At 45.6% G+C, this 17,691-nt stretch overlaps 10 non-coding genes across 10 annotated transcripts; all 10 read right to left on the bottom strand.

Annotated features, from left to right (window-relative positions):
* Positions 1-160: 160 nt before the first annotated feature.
* Positions 161-231, bottom strand: trnag-gcc (transfer RNA glycine (anticodon GCC)). Its single transcript has one exon. It is a non-coding gene; the product is annotated as a tRNA-Gly (tRNA).
* Positions 232-1,779: 1,548 nt separating this feature from the next.
* trnag-gcc (transfer RNA glycine (anticodon GCC)) lies at positions 1,780-1,850 on the bottom strand. The gene has a single exon. It is a non-coding gene; the product is annotated as a tRNA-Gly (tRNA).
* A 1,548-nt stretch (positions 1,851-3,398) lies between these two features.
* On the bottom strand, positions 3,399-3,469 carry trnag-gcc (transfer RNA glycine (anticodon GCC)). The gene has a single exon. It is a non-coding gene; the product is annotated as a tRNA-Gly (tRNA).
* A 1,548-nt stretch (positions 3,470-5,017) lies between these two features.
* trnag-gcc (transfer RNA glycine (anticodon GCC)) lies at positions 5,018-5,088 on the bottom strand. Its single transcript has one exon. It is a non-coding gene; the product is annotated as a tRNA-Gly (tRNA).
* Positions 5,089-8,255: 3,167 nt separating this feature from the next.
* trnag-gcc (transfer RNA glycine (anticodon GCC)) lies at positions 8,256-8,326 on the bottom strand. The gene has a single exon. It is a non-coding gene; the product is annotated as a tRNA-Gly (tRNA).
* Positions 8,327-9,874: 1,548 nt separating this feature from the next.
* Positions 9,875-9,945, bottom strand: trnag-gcc (transfer RNA glycine (anticodon GCC)). Its single transcript has one exon. It is a non-coding gene; the product is annotated as a tRNA-Gly (tRNA).
* Positions 9,946-11,493: 1,548 nt separating this feature from the next.
* trnag-gcc (transfer RNA glycine (anticodon GCC)) lies at positions 11,494-11,564 on the bottom strand. Its single transcript has one exon. It is a non-coding gene; the product is annotated as a tRNA-Gly (tRNA).
* Positions 11,565-13,112: 1,548 nt separating this feature from the next.
* trnag-gcc (transfer RNA glycine (anticodon GCC)) lies at positions 13,113-13,183 on the bottom strand. Its single transcript has one exon. It is a non-coding gene; the product is annotated as a tRNA-Gly (tRNA).
* Positions 13,184-14,731: 1,548 nt separating this feature from the next.
* On the bottom strand, positions 14,732-14,802 carry trnag-gcc (transfer RNA glycine (anticodon GCC)). Its single transcript has one exon. It is a non-coding gene; the product is annotated as a tRNA-Gly (tRNA).
* A 1,548-nt stretch (positions 14,803-16,350) lies between these two features.
* On the bottom strand, positions 16,351-16,421 carry trnag-gcc (transfer RNA glycine (anticodon GCC)). Its single transcript has one exon. It is a non-coding gene; the product is annotated as a tRNA-Gly (tRNA).
* Positions 16,422-17,691: the final 1,270 nt, after the last annotated feature.

The following is a 17,691-nucleotide window of genomic DNA, read 5'->3' on the forward strand; positions in this document are numbered from 1 at the left end:
GGGGCGGAGATTTCTATCCGATCCCACACGAGGAGTGAACACATGTCTGTTAACCGCGCGCGCAGCAGGACATCGGTGAGTCTGCAGCCAGGCGAAACAGACTTTGCATCGGGCTGAACTCGGTTATGCCGTGCAGCATTCGAAATAAAGGGAGCGGCAATGCATTGGCCGGGAATCGAACCTGGGCCTCCCGCGTGGCAGGCGAGAATTCTACCACTGAACCACCAATGCGCCGGCGGACAACGTGCGCGAGAACTTTACTACACTTTGAACTCCAGCAGAAAACTTAACCGGTATTGTTGATATTCTGCACAGTGGTGCAGCAAACTGACTCCAATCTCCAGCATCTGCAGCCCTGACTTTCTCCATTGCTGATATAGCGAGAAACCAAGTAGGAAAATCGCAATGAAGTGCTCTTTGTTTGACTGGTTTGATTTGATCTGAACACTGATTTTTATTTCAAAATATATAAAGTAAATAATACAACTAGGATTCGAGGCTCAAAATTATTACGTGCAAATTATAGTTTGCCTAGATGGTTCCTGACCAAGTGGAGAACGCTATTCTTAAAAAGGAAATGAGTTCTACTTGAATTATAACATTAACGTGTTACGTGCACACAATCAGCACAACTCATATTTATAAACACAAGAACATAGAGATGGTGATAGAAAGAGCCCACAGATCAAGCCTGCATGCCATCGTTAATGATCAACTTCACTTTCCTGCACATCCCTTGGTTTTGGAAACATACCAACTATTTCTCCAATCCAGCCTCAAATAGAACATAGAACATAGAAAAGTACAGCACAGAACAGGCCCTTTGGCCCACGATGTTGTGCCGAGGTTTCATCCTAATGTAATGTAACCTACGCAACCCTCAACTCACTGCTCTCCATGTACACGTCCAGCAGTTCCTTAAATGACCCCAATGACTCTGCTTCCACCACCACAGCTGGCAACCCATTCCATGCATTCGCAACTCTCTGCGTAAAGATCCTACCTCTGACGTCTCCTTGATACTTTCCTCCTAATATCTTCAAACTATGACTCCGGCTATTGACTCTGTCTGTGCCACTCATTATTCAAAGATATTGAATGCGAGAACATCAATGACGCTCTGTTGTGAAGAACTGAGTAGGTTTACAATCTTTGTTTATCCACTGGTTGGAGTCACATCTAGCACAAAGAAAGACGATTGCGTTCGTCAGAGGGCATTGGCTTTCTGGATTTGAACCTAGTATGGTCTGCTTCAGTATCTGAGGAGTTGTCAGTGGTGCTATCATTATGCAATCGTGAACAAAAATGCACACTTCTGACTATATGACAGAAGGAAGGTCACTGATGAAGCAGCAGAAGATGTTTGGATATATGACAGTACCCTTCCTGATGAAGGACTCCTGCCCGAGAGGTCGATTTTGCTGGTCCTCGGATGCTGCCTGCCCCGCAGTGCTTTTCCAGCACCACTCTAATCTCATTCGGCGTATGCAGTCTGGCCCATCATTCTGGGATCACGGCCGGTCATCTCACTATGTCGATTTTACTTAATGCCATTAGTTTCCAGAAACCTATGGATTCCGTCATGAAAATGCTCAAAAATGGAGCCTGCAGCGCAGTGTGGGGCGGAGATTTCTATCCGATCCCACACGAGGAGCGAACACATGTCTGTTAACCGCGCGCGCAGCAGGACATCGGTGAGTCTGCAGCCAGGCGAAACAGACTTTGCATCGGGCTGAACTCGGTTATGCCGTGCAGCATTCGAAATAAAGGGAGCGGCAATGCATTGGCCGGGAATCGAACCCGGGCCTCCCGCGTGGCAGGCGAGAATTCTACCACTGAACCACCAATGCGCCGGCGGACAACGTGCGCGAGAACTTTACTACACTTTGAACTCCAGCAGAAAACTTAACCGGTATTGTTGATATTCTGCACAGTGGTGCAGCAAACTGACTCCAATCTCCAGCATCTGCAGCCCTGACTTTCTCCATTGCTGATATAGCGAGAAACCAAGTAGGAAAATCGCAATGAAGTGCTCTTTGTTTGACTGGTTTGATTTGATCTGAACACTGATTTTTATTTCAAAATATATAAAGTAAATAATACAACTAGGATTCGAGGCTCAAAATTATTACGTGCAAATTATAGTTTGCCTAGATGGTTCCTGACCAAGTGGAGAACGCTATTCTTAAAAAGGAAATGAGTTCTACTTGAATTATAACATTAACGTGTTACGTGCACACAATCAGCACAACTCATATTTATAAACACAAGAACATAGAGATGGTGATAGAAAGAGCCCACAGATCAAGCCTGCATGCCATCGTTAATGATCAACTTCACTTTCCTGCACATCCCTTGGTTTTGGAAACATACCAACTATTTCTCCAATCCAGCCTCAAATAGAACATAGAACATAGAAAAGTACAGCACAGAACAGGCCCTTTGGCCCACGATGTTGTGCCGACGTTTCATCCTAATGTAATGTAACCTACGCAACCCTCAACTCACTGCTCTCCATGTACACGTCCAGCAGTTCCTTAAATGACCCCAATGACTCTGCTTCCACCACCACAGCTGGCAACCCATTCCATGCATTCGCAACTCTCTGCGTAAAGATCCTACCTCTGACGTCTCCTTGATACTTTCCTCCTAATATCTTCAAACTATGACTCCGGCTATTGACTCTGTCTGTGCCACTCATTATTCAAAGATATTGAATGCGAGAACATCAATGACGCTCTGTTGTGAAGAACTGAGTAGGTTTACAATCTTTGTTTATCCACTGGTTGGAGTCACATCTAGCACAAAGAAAGACGATTGCGTTCGTCAGAGGGCATTGGCTTTCTGGATTTGAACCTAGTATGGTCTGCTTCAGTATCTGAGGAGTTGTCAGTGGTGCTATCATTATGCAATCGTGAACAAAAATGCACACTTCTGACTATATGACAGAAGGAAGGTCACTGATGAAGCAGCAGAAGATGTTTGGATATATGACAGTACCCTTCCTGATGAAGGACTCCTGCCCGAGAGGTCGATTTTGCTGGTCCTCGGATGCTGCCTGCCCCGCAGTGCTTTTCCAGCACCACTCTAATCTCATTCGGCGTATGCAGTCTGGCCCATCATTCTGGGATCACGGCCGGTCATCTCACTATGTCGATTTTACTTAATGCCATTAGTTTCCAGAAACCTATGGATTCCGTCATGAAAATGCTCAAAAATGGAGCCTGCAGCGCAGTGTGGGGCGGAGATTTCTATCCGATCCCACACGAGGAGCGAACACATGTCTGTTAACCGCGCGCGCAGCAGGACATCGGTGAGTCTGCAGCCAGGCGAAACAGACTTTGCATCGGGCTGAACTCGGTTATGCCGTGCAGCATTCGAAATAAAGGGAGCGGCAATGCATTGGCCGGGAATCGAACCCGGGCCTCCCGCGTGGCAGGCGAGAATTCTACCACTGAACCACCAATGCGCCGGCGGACAACGTGCGCGAGAACTTTACTACACTTTGAACTCCAGCAGAAAACTTAACCGGTATTGTTGATATTCTGCACAGTGGTGCAGCAAACTGACTCCAATCTCCAGCATCTGCAGCCCTGACTTTCTCCATTGCTGATATAGCGAGAAACCAAGTAGGAAAATCGCAATGAAGTGCTCTTTGTTTGACTGGTTTGATTTGATCTGAACACTGATTTTTATTTCAAAATATATAAAGTAAATAATACAACTCGGATTCGAGGCTCAAAATTATTACGTGCAAATTATAGTTTGCCTAGATGGTTCCTGACCAAGTGGAGAACGCTATTCTTAAAAAGGAAATGAGTTCTACTTGAATTATAACATTAACGTGTTACGTGCACACAATCAGCACAACTCATATTTATAAACACAAGAACATAGAGATGGTGATAGAAAGAGCCCACAGATCAAGCCTGCATGCCATCGTTAATGATCAACTTCACTTTCCTGCACATCCCTTGGTTTTGGAAACATACCAACTATTTCTCCAATCCAGCCTCAAATAGAACATAGAACATAGAAAAGTACAGCACAGAACAGGCCCTTTGGCCCACGATGTTGTGCCGAGGTTTCATCCTAATGTAATGTAACCTACGCAACCCTCAACTCACTGCTCTCCATGTACACGTCCAGCAGTTCCTTAAATGACCCCAATGACTCTGCTTCCACCACCACAGCTGGCAACCCATTCCATGCATTCGCAACTCTCTGCGTAAAGATCCTACCTCTGACGTCTCCTTGATACTTTCCTCCTAATATCTTCAAACTATGACTCCGGCTATTGACTCTGTCTGTGCCACTCATTATTCAAAGATATTGAATGCGAGAACATCAATGACGCTCTGTTGTGAAGAACTGAGTAGGTTTACAATCTTTGTTTATCCACTGGTTGGAGTCACATCTAGCACAAAGAAAGACGATTGCGTTCGTCAGAGGGCATTGGCTTTCTGGATTTGAACCTAGTATGGTCTGCTTCAGTATCTGAGGAGTTGTCAGTGGTGCTATCATTATGCAATCGTGAACAAAAATGCACACTTCTGACGATATGACAGAAGGAAGGTCACTGATGAAGCAGCAGAAGATGTTTGGATATATGACAGTACCCTTCCTGATGAAGGACTCCTGCCCGAGAGGTCGATTTTGCTGGTCCTCGGATGCTGCCTGCCCCGCAGTGCTTTTCCAGCACCACTCTAATCTCATTCGGCGTATGCAGTCTGGCCCATCATTCTGGGATCACGGCCGGTCATCTCACTATGTCGATTTTACTTAATGCCATTAGTTTCCAGAAACCTATGGATTCCGTCATGAAAATGCTCAAAAATGGAGCCTGCAGCGCAGTGTGGGGCGGAGATTTCTATCCGATCCCACACGAGGAGTGAACACATGTCTGTTAACCGCGCGCGCAGCAGGACATCGGTGAGTCTGCAGCCAGGCGAAACAGACTTTGCATCGGGCTGAACTCGGTTATGCCGTGCAGCATTCGAAATAAAGGGAGCGGCAATGCATTGGCCGGGAATCGAACCCGGGCCTCCCGCGTGGCAGGCGAGAATTCTACCACTGAACCACCAATGCGCCGGCGGACAACGTGCGCGAGAACTTTACTACACTTTGAACTCCAGCAGAAAACTTAACCGGTATTGTTGATATTCTGCACAGTGGTGCAGCAAACTGACTCCAATCTCCAGCATCTGCAGCCCTGACTTTCTCCATTGCTGATATAGCGAGAAACCAAGTAGGAAAATCGCAATGAAGTGCTCTTTGTTTGACTGGTTTGATTTGATCTGAACACTGATTTTTATTTCAAAATATATAAAGTAAATAATACAACTAGGATTCGAGGCTCAAAATTATTACGTGCAAATTATAGTTTGCCTAGATGGTTCCTGACCAAGTGGAGAACGCTATTCTTAAAAAGGAAATGAGTTCTACTTGAATTATAACATTAACGTGTTACGTGCACACAATCAGCACAACTCATATTTATAAACACAAGAACATAGAGATGGTGATAGAAAGAGCCCACAGATCAAGCCTGCATGCCATCGTTAATGATCAACTTCACTTTCCTGCACATCCCTTGGTTTTGGAAACATACCAACTATTTCTCCAATCCAGCCTCAAATAGAACATAGAACATAGAAAAGTACAGCACAGAACAGGCCCTTTGGCCCACGATGTTGTGCCGAGGTTTCATCCTAATGTAATGTAACCTACGCAACCCTCAACTCACTGCTCTCCATGTACACGTCCAGCAGTTCCTTAAATGACCCCAATGACTCTGCTTCCACCACCACAGCTGGCAACCCATTCCATGCATTCGCAACTCTCTGCGTAAAGATCCTACCTCTGACGTCTCCTTGATACTTTCCTCCTAATATCTTCAAACTATGACTCCGGCTATTGACTCTGTCTGTGCCACTCATTATTCAAAGATATTGAATGCGAGAACATCAATGACGCTCTGTTGTGAAGAACTGAGTAGGTTTACAATCTTTGTTTATCCACTGGTTGGAGTCACATCTAGCACAAAGAAAGACGATTGCGTTCGTCAGAGGGCATTGGCTTTCTGGATTTGAACCTAGTATGGTCTGCTTCAGTATCTGAGGAGTTGTCAGTGGTGCTATCATTATGCAATCGTGAACAAAAATGCACACTTCTGACGATATGACAGAAGGAAGGTCACTGATGAAGCAGCAGAAGATGTTTGGATATATGACAGTACCCTTCCTGATGAAGGACTCCTGCCCGAGAGGTCGATTTTGCTGGTCCTCGGATGCTGCCTGCCCCGCAGTGCTTTTCCAGCACCACTCTAATCTCATTCGGCGTATGCAGTCTGGCCCATCATTCTGGGATCACGGCCGGTCATCTCACTATGTCGATTTTACTTAATGCCATTAGTTTCCAGAAACCTATGGATTCCGTCATGAAAATGCTCAAAAATGGAGCCTGCAGCGCAGTGTGGGGCGGAGATTTCTATCCGATCCCACACGAGGAGTGAACACATGTCTGTTAACCGCGCGCGCAGCAGGACATCGGTGAGTCTGCAGCCAGGCGAAACAGACTTTGCATCGGGCTGAACTCGGTTATGCCGTGCAGCATTCGAAATAAAGGGAGCGGCAATGCATTGGCCGGGAATCGAACCCCGGCCTCCCGCGTGGCAGGCGAGAATTCTACCACTGAACCACCAATGCGCCGGCGGACAACGTGCGCGAGAACTTTACTACACTTTGAACTCCAGCAGAAAACTTAACCGGTATTGTTGATATTCTGCACAGTGGTGCAGCAAACTGACTCCAATCTCCAGCATCTGCAGCCCTGACTTTCTCCATTGCTGATATAGCGAGAAACCAAGTAGGAAAATCGCAATGAAGTGCTCTTTGTTTGACTGGTTTGATTTGATCTGAACACTGATTTTTATTTCAAAATATATAAAGTAAATAATACAACTAGGATTCGAGGCTCAAAATTATTACGTGCAAATTATAGTTTGCCTAGATGGTTCCTGACCAAGTGGAGAACGCTATTCTTAAAAAGGAAATGAGTTCTACTTGAATTATAACATTAACGTGTTACGTGCACACAATCAGCACAACTCATATTTATAAACACAAGAACATAGAGATGGTGATAGAAAGAGCCCACAGATCAAGCCTGCATGCCATCGTTAATGATCAACTTCACTTTCCTGCACATCCCTTGGTTTTGGAAACATACCAACTATTTCTCCAATCCAGCCTCAAATAGAACATAGAACATAGAAAAGTACAGCACAGAACAGGCCCTTTGGCCCACGATGTTGTGCCGAGGTTTCATCCTAATGTAATGTAACCTACGCAACCCTCAACTCACTGCTCTCCATGTACACGTCCAGCAGTTCCTTAAATGACCCCAATGACTCTGCTTCCACCACCACAGCTGGCAACCCATTCCATGCATTCGCAACTCTCTGCGTAAAGATCCTACCTCTGACGTCTCCTTGATACTTTCCTCCTAATATCTTCAAACTATGACTCCGGCTATTGACTCTGTCTGTGCCACTCATTATTCAAAGATATTGAATGCGAGAACATCAATGACGCTCTGTTGTGAAGAACTGAGTAGGTTTACAATCTTTGTTTATCCACTGGTTGGAGTCACATCTAGCACAAAGAAAGACGATTGCGTTCGTCAGAGGGCATTGGCTTTCTGGATTTGAACCTAGTATGGTCTGCTTCAGTATCTGAGGAGTTGTCAGTGGTGCTATCATTATGCAATCGTGAACAAAAATGCACACTTCTGACTATATGACAGAAGGAAGGTCACTGATGAAGCAGCAGAAGATGTTTGGATATATGACAGTACCCTTCCTGATGAAGGACTCCTGCCCGAGAGGTCGATTTTGCTGGTCCTCGGATGCTGCCTGCCCCGCAGTGCTTTTCCAGCACCACTCTAATCTCATTCGGCGTATGCAGTCTGGCCCATCATTCTGGGATCACGGCCGGTCATCTCACTATGTCGATTTTACTTAATGCCATTAGTTTCCAGAAACCTATGGATTCCGTCATGAAAATGCTCAAAAATGGAGCCTGCAGCGCAGTGTGGGGCGGAGATTTCTATCCGATCCCACACGAGGAGTGAACACATGTCTATTAACCGCGCGCGCAGCAGGACATCGGTGAGTCTGCAGCCAGGCGAAACAGACTTTGCATCGGGCTGAACTCGGTTATGCCGTGCAGCATTCGAAATAAAGGGAGCGGCAATGCATTGGCCGGGAATCGAACCTGGGCCTCCCGCGTGGCAGGCGAGAATTCTACCACTGAACCACCAATGCGCCGGCGGACAACGTGCGCGAGAACTTTACTACACTTTGAACTCCAGCAGAAAACTTAACCGGTATTGTTGATATTCTGCACAGTGGTGCAGCAAACTGACTCCAATCTCCAGCATCTGCAGCCCTGACTTTCTCCATTGCTGATATAGCGAGAAACCAAGTAGGAAAATCGCAATGAAGTGCTCTTTGTTTGACTGGTTTGATTTGATCTGAACACTGATTTTTATTTCAAAATATATAAAGTAAATAATACAACTAGGATTCGAGGCTCAAAATTATTACGTGCAAATTATAGTTTGCCTAGATGGTTCCTGACCAAGTGGAGAACGCTATTCTTAAAAAGGAAATGAGTTCTACTTGAATTATAACATTAACGTGTTACGTGCACACAATCAGCACGACTCATATTTATAAACACAAGAACATAGAGATGGTGATAGAAAGAGCCCACAGATCAAGCCTGCATGCCATCGTTAATGATCAACTTCACTTTCCTGCACATCCCTTGGTTTTGGAAACATACCAACTATTTCTCCAATCCAGCCTCAAATAGAACATAGAACATAGAAAAGTACAGCACAGAACAGGCCCTTTGGCCCACGATGTTGTGCCGAGGTTTCATCCTAATGTAATGTAACCTACGCAACCCTCAACTCACTGCTCTCCATGTACACGTCCAGCAGTTCCTTAAATGACCCCAATGACTCTGCTTCCACCACCACAGCCTGCAACCCATTCCATGCATTCGCAACTCTCTGCGTAAAGATCCTACCTCTGACGTCTCCTTGATACTTTCCTCCTAATATCTTCAAACTATGACTCCGGCTATTGACTCTGTCTGTGCCACTCATTATTCAAAGATATTGAATGCGAGAACATCAATGACGCTCTGTTGTGAAGAACTGAGTAGGTTTACAATCTTTGTTTATCCACTGGTTGGAGTCACATCTAGCACAAAGAAAGACGATTGCGTTCGTCAGAGGGCATTGGCTTTCTGGATTTGAACCTAGTATGGTCTGCTTCAGTATCTGAGGAGTTGTCAGTGGTGCTATCATTATGCAATCGTGAACAAAAATGCACACTTCTGACGATATGACAGAAGGAAGGTCACTGATGAAGCAGCAGAAGATGTTTGGATATATGACAGTACCCTTCCTGATGAAGGACTCCTGCCCGAGAGGTCGATTTTGCTGGTCCTCGGATGCTGCCTGCCCCGCAGTGCTTTTCCAGCACCACTCTAATCTCATTCGGCGTATGCAGTCTGGCCCATCATTCTGGGATCACGGCCGGTCATCTCACTATGTCGATTTTACTTAATGCCATTAGTTTCCAGAAACCTATGGATTCCGTCATGAAAATGCTCAAAAATGGAGCCTGCAGCGCAGTGTGGGGCGGAGATTTCTATCCGATCCCACACGAGGAGTGAACACATGTCTATTAACCGCGCGCGCAGCAGGACATCGGTGAGTCTGCAGCCAGGCGAAACAGACTTTGCATCGGGCTGAACTCGGTTATGCCGTGCAGCATTCGAAATAAAGGGAGCGGCAATGCATTGGCCGGGAATCGAACCTGGGCCTCCCGCGTGGCAGGCGAGAATTCTACCACTGAACCACCAATGCGCCGGCGGACAACGTGCGCGAGAACTTTACTACACTTTGAACTCCAGCAGAAAACTTAACCGGTATTGTTGATATTCTGCACAGTGGTGCAGCAAACTGACTCCAATCTCCAGCATCTGCAGCCCTGACTTTCTCCATTGCTGATATAGCGAGAAACCAAGTAGGAAAATCGCAATGAAGTGCTCTTTGTTTGACTGGTTTGATTTGATCTGAACACTGATTTTTATTTCAAAATATATAAAGTAAATAATACAACTAGGATTCGAGGCTCAAAATTATTACGTGCAAATTATAGTTTGCCTAGATGGTTCCTGACCAAGTGGAGAACGCTATTCTTAAAAAGGAAATGAGTTCTACTTGAATTATAACATTAACGTGTTACGTGCACACAATCAGCACGACTCATATTTATAAACACAAGAACATAGAGATGGTGATAGAAAGAGCCCACAGATCAAGCCTGCATGCCATCGTTAATGATCAACTTCACTTTCCTGCACATCCCTTGGTTTTGGAAACATACCAACTATTTCTCCAATCCAGCCTCAAATAGAACATAGAACATAGAAAAGTACAGCACAGAACAGGCCCTTTGGCCCACGATGTTGTGCCGAGGTTTCATCCTAATGTAATGTAACCTACGCAACCCTCAACTCACTGCTCTCCATGTACACGTCCAGCAGTTCCTTAAATGACCCCAATGACTCTGCTTCCACCACCACAGCCTGCAACCCATTCCATGCATTCGCAACTCTCTGCGTAAAGATCCTACCTCTGACGTCTCCTTGATACTTTCCTCCTAATATCTTCAAACTATGACTCCGGCTATTGACTCTGTCTGTGCCACTCATTATTCAAAGATATTGAATGCGAGAACATCAATGACGCTCTGTTGTGAAGAACTGAGTAGGTTTACAATCTTTGTTTATCCACTGGTTGGAGTCACATCTAGCACAAAGAAAGACGATTGCGTTCGTCAGAGGGCATTGGCTTTCTGGATTTGAACCTAGTATGGTCTGCTTCAGTATCTGAGGAGTTGTCAGTGGTGCTATCATTATGCAATCGTGAACAAAAATGCACACTTCTGACGATATGACAGAAGGAAGGTCACTGATGAAGCAGCAGAAGATGTTTGGATATATGACAGTACCCTTCCTGATGAAGGACTCCTGCCCGAGAGGTCGATTTTGCTGGTCCTCGGATGCTGCCTGCCCCGCAGTGCTTTTCCAGCACCACTCTAATCTCATTCGGCGTATGCAGTCTGGCCTATCATTCTGGGATCACGGCCGGTCATCTCACTATGTCGATTTTACTTAATGCCATTAGTTTCCAGAAACCTATGGATTCCGTCATGAAAATGCTCAAAAATGGAGCCTGCAGCGCAGTGTGGGGCGGAGATTTCTTTCCGATCCCACACGAGGAGTGAACACATGTCTGTTAACCGCGCGCGCAGCAGGACATCGGTGAGTCTGCAGCCAGGCGAAACAGACTTTGCATCGGGCTGAACTCGGTTATGCCGTGCAGCATTCGAAATAAAGGGAGCGGCAATGCATTGGCCGGGAATCGAACCCGGGCCTCCCGCGTGGCAGGCGAGAATTCTACCACTGAACCACCAATGCGCCGGCGGACAACGTGCGCGAGAACTTTACTACACTTTGAACTCCAGCAGAAAACTTAACCGGTATTGTTGATATTCTGCACAGTGGTGCAGCAAACTGACTCCAATCTCCAGCATCTGCAGCCCTGACTTTCTCCATTGCTGATATAGCGAGAAACCAAGTAGGAAAATCGCAATGAAGTGCTCTTTGTTTGACTGGTTTGATTTGATCTGAACACTGATTTTTATTTCAAAATATATAAAGTAAATAATACAACTCGGATTCGAGGCTCAAAATTATTACGTGCAAATTATAGTTTGCCTAGATGGTTCCTGACCAAGTGGAGAACGCTATTCTTAAAAAGGAAATGAGTTCTACTTGAATTATAACATTAACGTGTTACGTGCACACAATCAGCACAACTCATATTTATAAACACAAGAACATAGAGATGGTGATAGAAAGAGCCCACAGATCAAGCCTGCATGCCATCGTTAATGATCAACTTCACTTTCCTGCACATCCCTTGGTTTTGGAAACATACCAACTATTTCTCCAATCCAGCCTCAAATAGAACATAGAACATAGAAAAGTACAGCACAGAACAGGCCCTTTGGCCCACGATGTTGTGCCGAGGTTTCATCCTAATGTAATGTAACCTACGCAACCCTCAACTCACTGCTCTCCATGTACACGTCCAGCAGTTCCTTAAATGACCCCAATGACTCTGCTTCCACCACCACAGCTGGCAACCCATTCCATGCATTCGCAACTCTCTGCGTCAAGATCCTACCTCTGACGTCTCCTTGATACTTTCCTCCTAATATCTTCAAACTATGACTCCGGCTATTGACTCTGTCTGTGCCACTCATTATTCAAAGATATTGAATGCGAGAACATCAATGACGCTCTGTTGTGAAGAACTGAGTAGGTTTACAATCTTTGTTTATCCACTGGTTGGAGTCACATCTAGCACAAAGAAAGACGATTGCGTTCGTCAGAGGGCATTGGCTTTCTGGATTTGAACCTAGTATGGTCTGCTTCAGTATCTGAGGAGTTGTCAGTGGTGCTATCATTATGCAATCGTGAACAAAAATGCACACTTCTGACTATATGACAGAAGGAAGGTCACTGATGAAGCAGCAGAAGATGTTTGGATATATGACAGTACCCTTCCTGATGAAGGACTCCTGCCCGAGAGGTCGATTTTGCTGGTCCTCGGATGCTGCCTGCCCCGCAGTGCTTTTCCAGCACCACTCTAATCTCATTCGGCGTATGCAGTCTGGCCCATCATTCTGGGATCACGGCCGGTCATCTGACTATGTCGATTTTACTTAATGCCATTAGTTTCCAGAAACCTATGGATTCCGTCATGAAAATGCTCAAAAATGGAGCCTGCAGCGCAGTGTGGGGCGGAGATTTCTATCCGATCCCACACGAGGAGTGAACACATGTCTGTTAACCGCGCGCGCAGCAGGACATCGGTGAGTCTGCAGCCAGGCGAAACAGACTTTGCATCGGGCTGAACTCGGTTATGCCGTGCAGCATTCGAAATAAAGGGAGCGGCAATGCATTGGCCGGGAATCGAACCCGGGCCTCCCGCGTGGCAGGCGAGAATTCTACCACTGAACCACCAATGCGCCGGCGGACAACGTGCGCGAGAACTTTACTACACTTTGAACTCCAGCAGAAAACTTAACCGGTATTGTTGATATTCTGCACAGTGGTGCAGCAAACTGACTCCAATCTCCAGCATCTGCAGCCCTGACTTTCTCCATTGCTGATATAGCGAGAAACCAAGTAGGAAAATCGCAATGAAGTGCTCTTTGTTTGACTGGTTTGATTTGATCTGAACACTGATTTTTATTTCAAAATATATAAAGTAAATAATACAACTAGGATTCGAGGCTCAAAATTATTACGTGCAAATTATAGTTTGCCTAGATGGTTCCTGACCAAGTGGAGAACGCTATTCTTAAAAAGGAAATGAGTTCTACTTGAATTATAACATTAACGTGTTACGTGCACACAATCAGCACAACTCATATTTATAAACACAAGAACATAGAGATGGTGATAGAAAGAGCCCACAGATCAAGCCTGCATGCCATCGTTAATGATCAACTTCACTTTCCTGCACATCCCTTGGTTTTGGAAACATACCAACTATTTCTCCAATCCAGCCTCAAATAGAACATAGAACATAGAAAAGTACAGCACAGAACAGGCCCTTTGGCCCACGATGTTGTGCCGAGGTTTCATCCTAATGTAATGTAACCTACGCAACCCTCAACTCACTGCTCTCCATGTACACGTCCAGCAGTTCCTTCAATGACCCCAATGACTCTGCTTCCACCACCACAGCTGGCAACCCATTCCATGCATTCGCAACTCTCTGCGTAAAGATCCTACCTCTGACGTCTCCTTGATACTTTCCTCCTAATATCTTCAAACTATGACTCCGGCTATTGACTCTGTCTGTGCCACTCATTATTCAAAGATATTGAATGCGAGAACATCAATGACGCTCTGTTGTGAAGAACTGAGTAGGTTTACAATCTTTGTTTATCCACTGGTTGGAGTCACATCTAGCACAAAGAAAGACGATTGCGTTCGTCAGAGGGCATTGGCTTTCTGGATTTGAACCTAGTATGGTCTGCTTCAGTATCTGAGGAGTTGTCAGTGGTGCTATCATTATGCAATCGTGAACAAAAATGCACACTTCTGACTATATGACAGAAGGAAGGTCACTGATGAAGCAGCAGAAGATGTTTGGATATATGACAGTACCCTTCCTGATGAAGGACTCCTGCCCGAGAGGTCGATTTTGCTGGTCCTCGGATGCTGCCTGCCCCGCAGTGCTTTTCCAGCACCACTCTAATCTCATTCGGCGTATGCAGTCTGGCCCATCATTCTGGGATCACGGCCGGTCATCTCACTATGTCGATTTTACTTAATGCCATTAGTTTCCAGAAACCTATGGATTCCGTCATGAAAATGCTCAAAAATGGAGCCTGCAGCGCAGTGTGGGGCGGAGATTTCTATCCGATCCCACACGAGGAGCGAACACATGTCTGTTAACCGCGCGCGCAGCAGGACATCGGTGAGTCTGCAGCCAGGCGAAACAGACTTTGCATCGGGCTGAACTCGGTTATGCCGTGCAGCATTCGAAATAAAGGGAGCGGCAATGCATTGGCCGGGAATCGAACCCGGGCCTCCCGCGTGGCAGGCGAGAATTCTACCACTGAACCACCAATGCGCCGGCGGACAACGTGCGCGAGAACTTTACTACACTTTGAACTCCAGCAGAAAACTTAACCGGTATTGTTGATATTCTGCACAGTGGTGCAGCAAACTGACTCCAATCTCCAGCATCTGCAGCCCTGACTTTCTCCATTGCTGATATAGCGAGAAACCAAGTAGGAAAATCGCAATGAAGTGCTCTTTGTTTGACTGGTTTGATTTGATCTGAACACTGATTTTTATTTCAAAATATATAAAGTAAATAATACAACTAGGATTCGAGGCTCAAAATTATTACGTGCAAATTATAGTTTGCCTAGATGGTTCCTGACCAAGTGGAGAACGCTATTCTTAAAAAGGAAATGAGTTCTACTTGAATTATAACATTAACGTGTTACGTGCACACAATCAGCACAACTCATATTTATAAACACAAGAACATAGAGATGGTGATAGAAAGAGCCCACAGATCAAGCCTGCATGCCATCGTTAATGATCAACTTCACTTTCCTGCACATCCCTTGGTTTTGGAAACATACCAACTATTTCTCCAATCCAGCCTCAAATAGAACATAGAACATAGAAAAGTACAGCACAGAACAGGCCCTTTGGCCCACGATGTTGTGCCGAGGTTTCATCCTAATGTAATGTAACCTACGCAACCCTCAACTCACTGCTCTCCATGTACACGTCCAGCAGTTCCTTAAATGACCCCAATGACTCTGCTTCCACCACCACAGCTGGCAACCCATTCCATGCATTCGCAACTCTCTGCGTAAAGATCCTACCTCTGACGTCTCCTTGATACTTTCCTCCTAATATCTTCAAACTATGACTCCGGCTATTGACTCTGTCTGTGCCACTCATTATTCAAAGATATTGAATGCGAGAACATCAATGACGCTCTGTTGTGAAGAACTGAGTAGGTTTACAATCTTTGTTTATCCACTGGTTGGAGTCACATCTAGCACAAAGAAAGACGATTGCGTTCGTCAGAGGGCATTGGCTTTCTGGATTTGAACCTAGTATGGTCTGCTTCAGTATCTGAGGAGTTGTCAGTGGTGCTATCATTATGCAATCGTGAACAAAAATGCACACTTCTGACTATATGACAGAAGGAAGGTCACTGATGAAGCAGCAGAAGATGTTTGGATATATGACAGTACCCTTCCTGATGAAGGACTCCTGCCCGAGAGGTCGATTTTGCTGGTCCTCGGATGCTGCCTGCCCCGCAGTGCTTTTCCAGCACCACTCTAATCTCATTCGGCGTATGCAGTCTGGCCCATCATTCTGGGATCACGGCCGGTCATCTGACTATGTCGATTTTACTTAATGCCATTAGTTTCCAGAAACCTATGGATTCCGTCATGAAAATGCTCAAAAATGGAGCCTGCAGCGCAGTGTGGGGCGGAGATTTCTATCCGATCCCACACGAGGAGCGAACACATGTCTGTTAACCGCGCGCGCAGCAGGACATCGGTGAGTCTGCAGCCAGGCGAAACAGACTTTGCATCGGGCTGAACTCGGTTATGCCGTGCAGCATTCGAAATAAAGGGAGCGGCAATGCATTGGCCGGGAATCGAACCCGGGCCTCCCGCGTGGCAGGCGAGAATTCTACCACTGAACGACCAATGCGCCGGCGGACAACGTGCGCGAGAACTTTACTACACTTTGAACTCCAGCAGAAAACTTAACCGGTATTGTTGATATTCTGCACAGTGGTGCAGCAAACTGACTCCAATCTCCAGCATCTGCAGCCCTGACTTTCTCCATTGCTGATATAGCGAGAAACCAAGTAGGAAAATCGCAATGAAGTGCTCTTTGTTTGACTGGTTTGATTTGATCTGAACACTGATTTTTATTTCAAAATATATAAAGTAAATAATACAACTAGGATTCGAGGCTCAAAATTATTACGTGCAAATTATAGTTTGCCTAGATGGTTCCTGACCAAGTGGAGAACGCTATTCTTAAAAAGGAAATGAGTTCTACTTGAATTATAACATTAACGTGTTACGTGCACACAATCAGCACAACTCATATTTATAAACACAAGAACATAGAGATGGTGATAGAAAGAGCCCACAGATCAAGCCTGCATGCCATCGTTAATGATCAACTTCACTTTCCTGCACATCCCTTGGTTTTGGAAACATACCAACTATTTCTCCAATCCAGCCTCAAATAGAACATAGAACATAGAAAAGTACAGCACAGAACAGGCCCTTTGGCCCACGATGTTGTGCCGAGGTTTCATCCTAATGTAATGTAACCTACGCAACCCTCAACTCACTGCTCTCCATGTACACGTCCAGCAGTTCCTTAAATGACCCCAATGACTCTGCTTCCACCACCACAGCTGGCAACCCATTCCATGCATTCGCAACTCTCTGCGTAAAGATCCTACCTCTGACGTCTCCTTGATACTTTCCTCCTAATATCTTCAAACTATGACTCCGGCTATTGACTCTGTCTGTGCCACTCATTATTCAAAGATATTGAATGCGAGAACATCAATGACGCTCTGTTGTGAAGAACTGAGTAGGTTTACAATCTTTGTTTATCCACTGGTTGGAGTCACATCTAGCACAAAGAAAGACGATTGCGTTCGTCAGAGGGCATTGGCTTTCTGGATTTGAACCTAGTATGGTCTGCTTCAGTATCTGAGGAGTTGTCAGTGGTGCTATCATTATGCAATCGTGAACAAAAATGCACACTTCTGACTATATGACAGAAGGAAGGTCACTGATGAAGCAGCAGAAGATGTTTGGATATATGACAGTACCCTTCCTGATGAAGGACTCCTGCCCGAGAGGTCGATTTTGCTGGTCCTCGGATGCTGCCTGCCCCGCAGTGCTTTTCCAGCACCACTCTAATCTCATTCGGCGTATGCAGTCTGGCCCAT

This window comes from Chiloscyllium plagiosum, unplaced genomic scaffold, assembly GCF_037043375.1.
Source record: "Chiloscyllium plagiosum isolate Xiang-an unplaced genomic scaffold, Cpla_swu_hap1 HiC_scaffold_35, whole genome shotgun sequence".
NCBI classification, from domain to species: domain Eukaryota; kingdom Metazoa; phylum Chordata; class Chondrichthyes; order Orectolobiformes; family Hemiscylliidae; genus Chiloscyllium; species Chiloscyllium plagiosum.